The 12,426-nt window shown below is 46.4% G+C and overlaps 1 long non-coding RNA gene across 1 annotated transcript; it reads right to left on the bottom strand.

Moving 5' to 3' along the window:
• Positions 1–8,269: 8,269 nt before the first annotated feature.
• On the bottom strand, positions 8,270–11,501 carry LOC135920790 (uncharacterized). Its single transcript, XR_011508669.1, has 3 exons — positions 11,112–11,501; positions 10,154–10,319; positions 8,270–8,624 (listed from the first exon to the last, which is right to left on the bottom strand). It is a non-coding gene; the product is annotated as an uncharacterized lncRNA (long non-coding RNA).
• Positions 11,502–12,426: the final 925 nt, after the last annotated feature.

Below are 12,426 nucleotides of genomic sequence, written 5' to 3'. Positions count from 1 at the left end.
GGAGAGGATGGCCCACTACAGCGTTTTTCACCACACTATAGGTTAAGTGTGCAATTTAAATTTGACAGCGCTTTCTTTAGAGAAGAAAATAAGAGTTTTGAGACATGGAGAGGCAAACTGTAGTTGGTACCAACTACAAGTTTACAACTGTGGAATGCAACACTTGTGCTATATGTTGCCAAGTCTTCTAAATCACGGATTCTATCAATTTCAATTTGTTTTTGTGCTTCAAGCAAGTTTCATGAGAAAGTTAACGCGAGAGCATAATTTCATATACATGATGTCTCCATTGTATTTGCAACCTTGTTTAATGATGTAATCTGATGAAATTTTTAATAAAGCTGTGTTTCTGTGAACCCTTGTAATGGGCAGCGGGCTCGTCAAGCTGCCAAATGGCAGCTTTTATTCACTGCTACCATCTGTCAAATAGTTGAAATAAATGCATTGATGAATGGAAAGGACTAGGGCTGTGAATACTGAAATGCATAAAACTATAAATACTGCAAGCACAGCAGCCTGTCATGCTTTGCTGGCAAACGAAAGCATACAATGAAATCTGACAAAGTGTGAAATGATCTCGCAACAAGTTGGCCAGCAGCGACCTGAACCGGTGGAAAGTTTTCAAATGATGCCTCTTCTCAGTTCTATTGCACCATTGAGAAATGCAAAAACAAAAGTAAGGTGGGTGTGAAAGTTGCAGCTGTAGAAAGGCACTTTCCAGTCGCATCAAACATTTTAAATGGCTAAAATGCTGTCTGGGTACGTACCAGCCATGTGCAGCTTTGTCGCAGTCCATTTTTTTAGTCTCCTTTTTCTGACTATTTAGTTCCCTAAGCTGTCTATCCCACACTCCTACTTTGGAAAGGCATTGATAGAAAAGTTGCTCATGCTTTCTGTGGGAAAATGCAAGTCGTCATTCTACAGAGGCCAATCACTACGTTGATCACGAAGTGCCACAACGATCTGTGGAACTTGTGAATTGATATCAGTGCTGTGTGGCTGCAGTAATTATTGAGTCAACGTGAGATGAATTTCGGCGTAATTTTTCTTTGTCACATACAAACACAAAGGCTCTTTATTTTACATACATGCTCTTTATTTCAATTACAAATTGTAAGCAACAAACACTGCGCCTTCACTACAAGACCCTGTTATTCTCGGAAATCGAGGTGCCTAGAGGACATTGAGGAGACAGTCCCCACAAGCGGCGGGCTGCATGCCTGCAGCCTCGCCGCCACCCCTGGTTCGACCCCCCCTTCGCTGACCGCAGGCATCTCCCTCCGCCTCGAGTCCCGCGTTTTACGACCCTGGCGGTGTACAGTAGCCTGTGTCGCAGAGAGAGTAAAGTGGCATTTCAAAGAGAAAGGTTGTGTGTATGCTTGCTCCCCCAAGTTCGCGAGGCGCCCTTGTTGCGTGGGAGCCGCTTGGGGCGAGTGTACGCGTGAGCTTTACTTTGCGTCGCGTTTTCTGGCCCACAGTGGCACATTCGCGGGCTGCTCTCGGCCAGAGCTAGTTTTGTAACCAAGTGCGCGGTTAGCTAGCTGAGTCCGCGGTAGAGAACCCCCTTTTTGTTTACACTCAGAAGTGGGATAACCCCAACAAGCCCGTCAAAATGAGCCAGGAAGGCGAACATCCGTACAACACACGTCTTGCTGCCCAGTCGCGCGCTGCTGAGGAGGTGACAAGCACCACCGAGCTCCAACGACACAACAGGCAACGCAATGATCGCGGCGCACCACACCAGCTCCAAGAAAAGGTCGCCCAGCTTTCGCGACTACAGGAGGAGATTCGGGAGCTCGGCGGCTCTACTCCTGCTTCCTCAGCACCGTCGTTCCAGCCGGATTCAGGCCCGAGCAACGGCATCTTGGGACAGCTCACCAAGGCCTTCACTGCAATGGCCCGCATGATGGAGAGGATGAATGCGCCCTCGACAGCGACATCTGTTCATGTGAGTCCGGACCCCTCTAGCGCAGTCCCAAGCTTTAACGGGGACAGCGCCCAAATCAGTGCTGAAGATTGGCTGCAAACATTTTCACGCGTTGCGGACTTAGCCAACTGGTCTGAACAACAACGCCTAACTGCAATTCACCTCAAGCTGCAGGGCCCCGCTAAGGATTGGCTAATCTCGTCAGCAACAAGGCATCAGTCGTGGCAAGAGTTCGAAACTGCATTTAAATCAGCCTTCGTGACTGAAGAAAGCATGCCGGACTTATGGAGGAGAATGGCCGAACGAATTCAGAGTCGTGACGAGGAGGTGACGAAGTACGTCAGAGAAAAGGAACGAATGTGCACCAGGGTCAAGCTAAGTCTGCCGGACACAATTACCAAGATTGTCAGATGCCTCTGGTCGACTGAAATGAGTTTAGCGCTGCGGGACAGAAGCTACAGAAGTGTGGACGAGTTGCTTCGAGCTATCAAAGCATATGAAAATTTTACAGAAAGCCGCGAGAAGCAATACCCATCGGCACAAAGATTCGGCAGCCGAAGCCGACCGAGCAGTGGCCACCAGTCATTTCCTTCGTCAACAGAAGTAGACGACGCTCTACGAAGCAGTACCGTGCGAGGAGTGCGACACGCGGACAGAGTACGTTGTTACAACTGCCAAAATACGGGCCACCTGTCGCATCAGTGTTCTGAGCCACGGCGCCCACTTCACTGCACGAAGTGCAATTACGATGGGCACAGCGCGAAATTTTGTCCGAATCAGAGCAGCTCAGAGAACGTGACCAATATTGTACGCACCACGCCTTCAAAGAGGGTGTACAAAAGCGTTTGTATTGACGGCGTATGGATGCCCGCTCTTCTCGATACGAGTGCCGATGTGAGCTTGATAAAGCAGACGCGTGCCGTACAGCTGAGCAGGGAGCTTACGGCACCTCTGGGAGCGGCCATACGCGGTGTGGGTGGACAGCGGTCATCCCTCGGTGAACTGTACTTAAGGGTGCGCGTCGATGATGTTGATCTTCCCGCCGTTCACTTTTACATAGTCAGCGACGACGCCTTTGTTGGACTGGACGTCATCATTGGTACGGACGTGATTGACTTGCCCGATTTGCTTCTGGTCTGTAGTGGTGGGTGTGCCCATTTACTAAACCAAAGGGAAGCACAACAGCTGGCAGGTCTTGTTGCAGAATTGGAAAGACCGAGAGAGGTCGTCAAGTGTCGCGAAAGAGTTGAGGCTGCCCCTCGGACGATTCTGTCTGTGCCGGGAACGCCTTCCCTTGATGAACCTGATGTTTTCAGTGACCCGGTTGCGAACTACAGCGACGTCAAGTTGCCCATGAAGCAAAGTCAAATACTCAAGTGTACACCCGCTCCTTGCAACATGCCAGAGCAAGTTTTAGTGACCACCAATGAGGAGGCCCATGCGCTGCAATTAATAACCCGAAGTGATAATAATGTTGGCTCGATCGTCTATGGAGAGGAGAAAACACAGCCTTGCATGTTGCTTAACAAGCATAATAATTGTTGTGCAGTGCAAATCGAAGAACTGGGGTGCACCGGCATCGCTGAAATGAAAATAATGGAGCTCCCTGGAAGCAAGCCGGTTTTCCAGCCACCATGCCGCAGCTCTTACTATGAAAAGCGGGTACTGAAGGACATCACTTATGAGCTGAAGTCATGTGGATTAATCCGTGACAGTAGTTTCCAGTACAGCAGCCCTGTTCTTCTCGCACAGAAGAAAGGATTTCGCATACAAGAGGGTGATCAACTACCGCCGCCTCCGTGGCCACAAACAGTTAAGGACACAGGACAGCCCACGAAGACACAACCTAAACACAGAGGCCCGTGCATTGTTACAGAGGTGCTGCCTGCAGACACATATCGCATCTCGAACCTACCAATATCGAAGGTGTCGACGCGGCCAGACCATGTCACGAGCGCCCATGAAAGCCAGATGAAACAGTTTAAATTGGCGTCGGACAGTGAGTGCGGAAGCGAGTGAGAATGATGAGACTCTCTCGGGACGAGATCGTGCAGGATGGTCGAGTGTAAGCAACGAACACTGCGCCTTCACTACAAGACCCTGTTATTCTCGGAAATCGAGGTGCCTAGAGGACATTGAGGAGACAGTCCCACAAGCGGCGGGCTGCATGCCTGCAGCCTCGCCGCCACCCCTGGTTCGACCCCCCCTTCGCTGACCGCAGGCATCTCCCTCCGCCTCGAGTCCCGCGTTTTACGACCCTGGCGGTGTACAGTAGCCTGTGTCGCAGAGAGAGTAAAGTGGCATTTCAAAGAGAAAGGTTGTGTGTATGCTTGCTCCCCCAAGTTCGCGAGGCGCCCTTGTTGCGTGGGAGCCGCTTGGGGCGAGTGTACGCGTGAGCTTTACTTTGCGTCGCGTTTTCTGGCCCACAGTGGCACATTCGCGGGCCGCTCTCGGCCAGAGCTAGTTTTGTAACCAAGTGCGCGGTTAGCTAGCTGAGTCCGCGGTAGAGAACCCCCTTTTTGTTTACAAAATATAAATACAAAGTACAATACAATACAATACAAATACAATAAATACAATACAGTAAATACAATACAAAAAAAATCCGCGTGTTGATAAAATTGCATAAACAGGCCTGGAGTGTGGCCTGATCCCGGTGACCAGAACCGGTAACGCACTCCCTCACCAGAGCAGGATTGGCCACCCTGGTGCAGTACATGGCCACAACCTCCTATATGAACAACACAATCAAACCCCGGCCCTCAGTCCCCAGCAGCTGCGAAGCAACTGACCACGGCGGCGGTCAGACCTGCGACGCTGCAGAGGGTGCTAAGAATCACTGGCTCCGGACAGGCCGCCATTGGAATATGAACCTGGCAACGTTTAACGCTAGAACGTTATCTAGTGAGGCGAGTGTAGCAGTGCTATTGGAGGAATTAGAGGGCAGTAAATGGGATATAATAGGGCTCAGCGAAGTTAGGAGGCCAAAAGAAGCATATACAGTGCTAAAAAGCGGGCACGTCCTGTGCTACCGGGGCTTAGCAAAGAGAAGGGAACTAGGCGTCGGATTCCTGATTAATAAGAATATAGCTGGTAACATACAGGAATTCTATAGCATTAACGAGAAGGTGGCAGGTCTTGTTGTGAAACCTAATAAGAGTTACAAAATGAAGATTGTACAGGTCTACGCCCCTACATCCAGTCATGATGACCAGGAAGTCGAAAGCTTCTATTAAGACGTGGAATCGGCGATGGGTAGAGTGAAAACTAAATACACTATACTAATGGGTGACTTTAATGCCAAGGTAGGCAAAAAGCAGGCTGGAGACAAGGCAGTGGGGGAATATGGCATAGGCACTAGGAATATCAGGGGGGAGTTATTGGTAGAGTTTGCGGAACAGAATAATATGAGGATAATGAATACATTCTCCCGCAAACGGGATAGCCGAAAGTGGACGTGGAGGGGCCCGAACGGTGAGACTAGAAATGAAATAGACTTCATACTCTGCGCTAACCCTGGCATCATAAAAGATGTGGACGTGCTCGGCAAGGTGCGCTGCAGTGACCACAGGATGGTAAGAACTCGAATTAGCCTAGACCTGAGAAGGGAACGGAAGAAACTGGTACATAAGAAGCCGATCAATGAGTTAGTGGTAAGAGGGAAAATAGAGCAATTCCAGATCAAGCTACAGAACAGGTATTCGGCTTTAAGTCAGGAAGAGGACCTTAGTGTTGAAGCAATGAACGACAATCTTGTGGACATCATTAAGGAGTGTGCAATGGAAGTCGGTGGTAACTCCGTTAGGCAGGATAGCAGTAAACTATTGCAGGAAACGAAAGATCTGATCAAGAAACGCCAATGCATGAAAGCCTCTAACCCTACAGCTAGAATAGAACTGGCAGAACTTTCGAAGTTAATCAACAAGCATAAGACAGCTGACATAAGGAAGTATAATATGGATAGAATTGAACATGCTCTCAGGAACAGAGGAAGCCTAAAAACAGCGAAGAAGAAACTAGGAATTGGCCAGAATCAGATGCATGTGTTAAGAGACAAAGCCGGCAATATCATTACTAATATGGATGAGATAGTACAAGTGGCTGAGGAGTTCTATAGAGATTTGTACAGAACCAGTGCCACCCACGACGATAATGGAAGAGAAAGTAGTCTAGAGGAATTCGAAATCCCACAGGTAACGCCGGAAGAAGTAAAGAAAGCCTTGGGAGATATGCAAACGGGGAAGGCAGCTGGGGAGGATCAGGTAACAGCGGATTTGTTGAAGGATGGTGGGCAGATTGTTCTAGAGAAACTGGACACCCTGTATACGCAATGCCTCATAACGTCGAGCGTACCGGAATCTTGGAAAAACGCTAACATAATCCTAATCCATAAGAAAGGGGACGCCAAAGACTTGAAAAATTATAGACCAATCAGCTTACTGTTCGTTGCCTACAAACTATTTACTAAGGTAATAGCAAATAGAATCAGGAACACCTTAGACTTCTGTCAAGCAAAGGACCAGGCAGGATTCCGTAAAGGCTACTCAACAATAAATCATATTCACACTTTCAATCAGGTGATAGAGAAATGTGCGGAATATAACCAACCCTTATATATAGCTTTCATTGATTACGAGAAAGCATTTGATTCTGTCGAAACCTCAGCAGTCATGGAGGCATTACGGAATCGGGGTGTAGACGAGCCATATGTAAAAATACTGAAAAATATCTATAGCGGCTCCACAGCCACCATAGTCCTCCATAAAGAAAGCAACAAAATCCCAATAAAGAAAGGCGTCAGGCAGGGAGATACGATCTCTCCAATGCTATTCACAGCGTGTTTACGGGAGGTATTCAGAGACCTGGATTGGGAAGAAATGGGGATAAAAGTTAATGGAGAATACCTTAGTAACTTGCGATTCGCTGATGATATTGCCTTGCTTAGTAACTCAGGGGACCAACTGCAATGCATGCTCACTGACCTGGAGAGGCAAAGTAGAAGAGTGGGTCTAAAAATTAATCTGCAGAAAACTAAAGTAATGTTTAACAGTCTCGGAAGAGAACAGCAGTTTACAATAGGCAGCGAGGCACTGGAAGTCGTAAGGGAATACATCTACTTAGGGCAGGTAGCGACTGCGGATCCAGATCATGAGACAGAAATAATCAGAAGAATAAGAATGGGCTGGGGTGCGTTTGGCAGGCATTCCCAGATCATGAACAGCAGGTTGCCATTATCCCTCAAGAGAAAAGTGTATAATAGCTGTGTCTTACCAGTACTCACCTACGGGGCAGAAACCTGGAGGCTTACGAAAAGGGTTCTACTTGAATTGAGGACGACGCAACGAGCTATAGAAAGAAGAATGATGGATGTAACGTTAAGGGGATAAGGAGAGAGCAGATTGCGCGAGAGAACAAACGCGAGTTAATGACATCTTAGTTGAAATCAAGAAAAAGAAATGGGCCTGGGCAGGACATGTAATGAGGAGGGAAGATAACCGATGGTCATTAAGGGTTACGGACTGGATTCCAAGGGAAGGGAAGCGTAGTAGGGGACGGCAGAAAGTTAGGTGGGCGGATGAGATTAAGAAGTTTGCAGGGACGGCATGGCCACAATTAGTACACGATCGGGGTTGTTGGAGAAATATGGGAGAGGCCTTTGCCCTGCAGTGGGCGTAACCAGGCTGATGATGATGATGAAATACAAAGTTCTTTGAGAAAATGTTCCAAAAGCCAGGGGAACTCATGCTTCAAAGTGTTATTTACACTGGCTTTACTCAACAAAGTATAACAAAACATAGACGTTTCGCCACCTATGCGGGTGGCATCGTCAGTACACAATGGCAACAAATGAGAAATACATCCTATTTATCTATGAAAGTGCCGTAAACATCCGGCAGGGGGCCACGGTTAGAGTTACATGAAGATTGATTACGACGGATGAACCATGATTCTACGAACTTTCTTGGGCCCCATCGGTGCTCCCGTGCTAGTGTGGATGTTTGCCGGATGTTTACGGCACTTTCATAGATAAATAGGATGTATTTCTCATTTGTTGCCATTGTGTACTGACGATGCCACCCGCATAGGTGGCGAAACGTCTATGTTTTGTTATACTTTGTTGAGTAAAGCCAGTGTAAATAACACTCTGAAGCACAAAGTTCTTTGTACAGGCTACATAGCCTCTTCTTGAGGTGGCCTGAGTGGCACCAAGCTAGTTGGGACAATTCCTGCCTCATAGTGGTTCAGGATATCGATGATATGTATCTTGCACAGACCCAAAAGATGGTCAGGCACCCTGCTCATTTGACCATTGAGGGATAATAAAAAGTGTTCGTTGTTTGATATCTTTGTGTCTAGCTCTTTGTTTATGTCATCAAGAAGTCTGTCTGTGTCATCTTTCTTGCGCTTAGTTTTTCGTGTTTTTTCTAGAGAAGAGGTTGGAGAATTGTGTGAAAAGGCAGTAGAAACATCTTGAGGAGAAGGCAAAGAAGGAAAAGATTGTGAAGAGGAATGAGCTGCAGAGCCTGAAAGATATGTAGAAGTAGATGGGGCATAATTAATAGTGTTTGTTTGTGTGGTGTCTGTGTCGGTGTGATCTGTGTGAATCATGGGCAGGAGTATTTGGGAAGGGCTTTCGGAACATTGGCTCAGAATTTCTTGCGCCGAATCTTCATCCAAGTCGAGGTTGGTTGTCGTTCTGCAAAAGAACACAAGAACACAGTTTAAATTTCACTTTGTTGCTTTGCAATTTGTGCGTTGAGTGAACAACTGTTTGATACATAATGCCTTTTTGTCATATAGATTTGTCTTTGCCAGGGCAACAGCTGAACATGTTGACTGACTTGTTTCGATAACTCATGCCTACCAATTCTGCTGAAATTGTAAAAATGCAAATGAGGAAATTGTGATGGTACCTGTACTGCCCTTTTATGGCAATGCAAGGCACTAGACGGAAGCATTGCATAATCAAGGAGTACTGGAGACATACGTGAAATTCTTAAGAAACATTTAAAAATATTATACAGCTACCTTATTCTTGCACAAGTACAAAATTGCCAATAAAGAAGGTAAGACAAGGAGACAGTGCCATGCCATTCACTGCATGCATAGAGTAAGTATTCAAGCTTTACACTGGGAAGGCTTAAAAGATCAACAGCAAATATCTCAACTTTCGGTTTGTAGATGACATTCCACAACACTGGGGATGAATTGCAACAAATGAGTTACGACTTTAAACCGAGAAAATGTAAATCTAAGTCAATTACTCAATGGGAACCCCGATCATGAGAAGGAAATTTACAGCATGTAAGCATGGGTTGGAATGCATACGACAGACATTATGAAATCCTGACTGGGATTGTTAAAAAAAGTGTACAGTCATTGCATTCTACTGGTGCACACATATCGAGTAAGAATGTTGAGGTTAACAATTTAGCTGAAGTTAAGGGCTGTGCAAAGATTGATGGAATGAAAACTGTTAGTAGGTGTAACATAAAAAGACAGGAAGAGCGTGGTGTAAATCGGAGAGTAAGCTGAATAGCCAATATTCTAGTTTAAGATAAAAACTGCAGTTAGGCAGGCCACGCAATGCGTAGGGCATAGACTTACAGAATGGGTGGCGAGAGAAAGGCACAGTCAAGGAAAGCAGAGAATGAGGTAATGAGGTAATGAGATGAAATTAGGCAGTTTGCAGCTGCAAGTTGTAACCGCCTAGTGCAGCACGGGTAAGATCAGCCTTCGTCCTGCAGTAAAGATAATGGCAGATTATGTTGATGCTTGGGGATTGCTTGCACCAAGCAAGCAATCCCTGACAACAAATACAACTTGAAGCCTTGAACCTTGCTCTAAATGGTGCCTGGCATGATGAACAAAATGTGATGACTTTAGGCATTCATGCCGGGCATATCAGGTCAAGCATGGGCTTAAAGTTAAGATGCATTTCTTAATACAAGGGCAGCCGAGCTTGCTGCTCCTCTAAGTATATAAATATCAGTATATGAGTTAATAAAGCGCATTCATCCCCCCCCCCAAAAAAAAAGACAAGGTGTGCTCAGGGCAACCTCCCCCACTTTTTTTTTTTCCATGTCCGTAGGCTAAAACGCAAACACTTGCAGGTTTGCCTATGTTGACTGCTCCAATTCTTTTCGAAGTTCATGTGACCACCCGTCCTGTTTAGAGCCATAATGCAATAAAGATGATGCGTTCAGTGAAGATTTGTTTACTCACGGCCGCGGCTCCAGAGTGTCTCGCAGAAAAAGCATGTCTTTGAAATGCTTCCACGAGGATGTGGGCTCCCCAGCTGCTGATCCACTCTTCTTTCTGGCGTCCCTCAGCTTCTTGGCGAAGGTGTCCCGCAGGTTTCGCCATCGTTTGCTTATTTTTACTATGTCATCTGCAGAGAAAAAGCACAGTTGATACATTTTCTCTAAATCAAATCACATAGTAGTGCCATAGTAATACCAGCACCTAAATGTTGACATGCTATTCAATAAGTTGTCTATTTGACCTGCTACTGAAGTTTTCCTGAGCACAGAATGAACACAAAATTACAACTGATGCATCTGCCCTGTACTAAAGCTCCGATGAACATAATTATAGGGTTTCTGGCAAAACCATTAGAGAATGTAGTATGTTTGCGAGCTTCATGTTCTGCATAAGCTTGTGGCAAGCTCTGCATTTGATATTACTTTGCAATGTGAACATTCTTTCAGTGAGTGTATGTGACCGCTACCTTTTTCGGTATTTGGCCGGAATAATTTAACAATTCCACTCCCATGCCGTTATGCCATTCCTTTTAGCGCTTCGCCAGTAGTCGGAGCGGAGCTCCGCCGGAATCATATAGGCCGTGAAAAGAGTACGATACATTCGCGCGGAATAATAATAATAATAACCGGCTTATTAATAGGCTTATCTGCAACATCAACTAAATTAACGGTCTAAGCTACAGAATGGTCCTTCAAAACGAACGGACGGGTTTGCGAAACGCCAGAAACAGACAGCCAACTTTCACGACACATGGCGATGAAATGACAATTATCTGCGCGGTTACACCACACACATGGCGATGAAATGACAATTATCTGCGAGGTTACACCACACACACGCGCGCGCGCGCACGCACATAAATTGACCTCGTTGCTGGGCTACAGAATAGATGTTTGGTAGTTAAACACTGAGCACTCACCGTTCGTCCCTGCTAGTCCTAAGCTCTTCGCGACGGCAATCCAGCTTGCGGTGCGAAGTGTTGTGTTCCGGTAGTCCACGCTTGCCTGGTCCCACAGCGCGCGGTGCCCGCGAACCAATGCAATTAAAACTTCATTTTCGTTCGCACGAACTTCGGCGGCGTTCATTTTTCTTTTTCGTCCGACTAGCGCCGCTTCTGCCAAAGAAATAAAAAAATGGCGTCCCTTGAGCAGCAGGGCTGTCGGAGGTCGTGGGCTCGATGCCGCGCTGTCATTGGCTGCGGCCGTCCGACCGACGCGGCAGACGCATGACAATATTCAGCCGGTCGGTCGCATGCGCGGCGTGCGATGCGACGCCGCATGCGGCGGGTTCTGTTGGGAAACCGTTGAGTGCGGCAGCCGATGCGAATAGTCGTACGACCGATCGCACGGAAAATCGCACCATGTGTCTCCCGCAACGGAAGCTGTGGGTTCGGCTCCCACCGGCGACAAGTTATTCTTTTGCCCACTTTAATTTCCCTTTCCTTCACTATTCTCCACAATCCAACTTCAACTACAGTTAATTTCCCCGATGCTTTCCTTGCTTTCATTGTCTGTTGGCTTTATGCGGTTACGATTAACAAAATCGAGCCCCTTGGTTAGCCTTCCTCTCTCATGGTATTAGAATATAGTGCACGAGCACATACGGTACTGGCAGTATAAATTGCAGCCAACATTCGCTGGCTAACTATATGTGCACGGTGTCAAAGAATAACAAAGCTTGATGTCAAGTGGCCACTCGTCAAAGGCGCTGTAGGCACACAGTCCCAAATATTTAGGTGCCACAGCAGCTTATAAATCATGCTATCATAGTTGAAATATGCGAGTTCTTGCATATACACTAGGAACTAATACTTTCCTTGGTAAATTAATTTGTGGAATGCGGAATTTTAAGACATTTGCAGACGTGAACCGTGGCTCTGATTTACGAGCTCTATTCCATCGTGCTTGCCTTTCTTTCAGTAGTGCATGAACTTTTTTTTATTTTCTAAATATTGAGTGAGGTGAAAAATAAATAAAAAATGGTTGAAGAGTTACAGGCATTGATGCAAAGCTGTTGCCAGTTTCATTACGCACGACTATGATAGCGCTGTCAGCGAGGAAGTTTCTAGATAAAGCATTAAATATTGAACAGTGCTCTTAATGTAGCGTACTTGTCAAATCCCCCAATCATATACATTTCTCTGCGATATCGCGCTTTACATGAGATGAACAAAGCAAATCTCAAGCAAACAGCAGCAGCTCCGAAGTACTCGAAAATTACTCCTTCTCTTCTTT

This window comes from Dermacentor albipictus, chromosome 9 (assembly GCF_038994185.2).
Source record: "Dermacentor albipictus isolate Rhodes 1998 colony chromosome 9, USDA_Dalb.pri_finalv2, whole genome shotgun sequence".
In the NCBI taxonomy this organism is placed as follows: domain Eukaryota; kingdom Metazoa; phylum Arthropoda; class Arachnida; order Ixodida; family Ixodidae; genus Dermacentor; species Dermacentor albipictus.
This window is presented reverse-complemented; position numbering and strand designations above follow the sequence as displayed.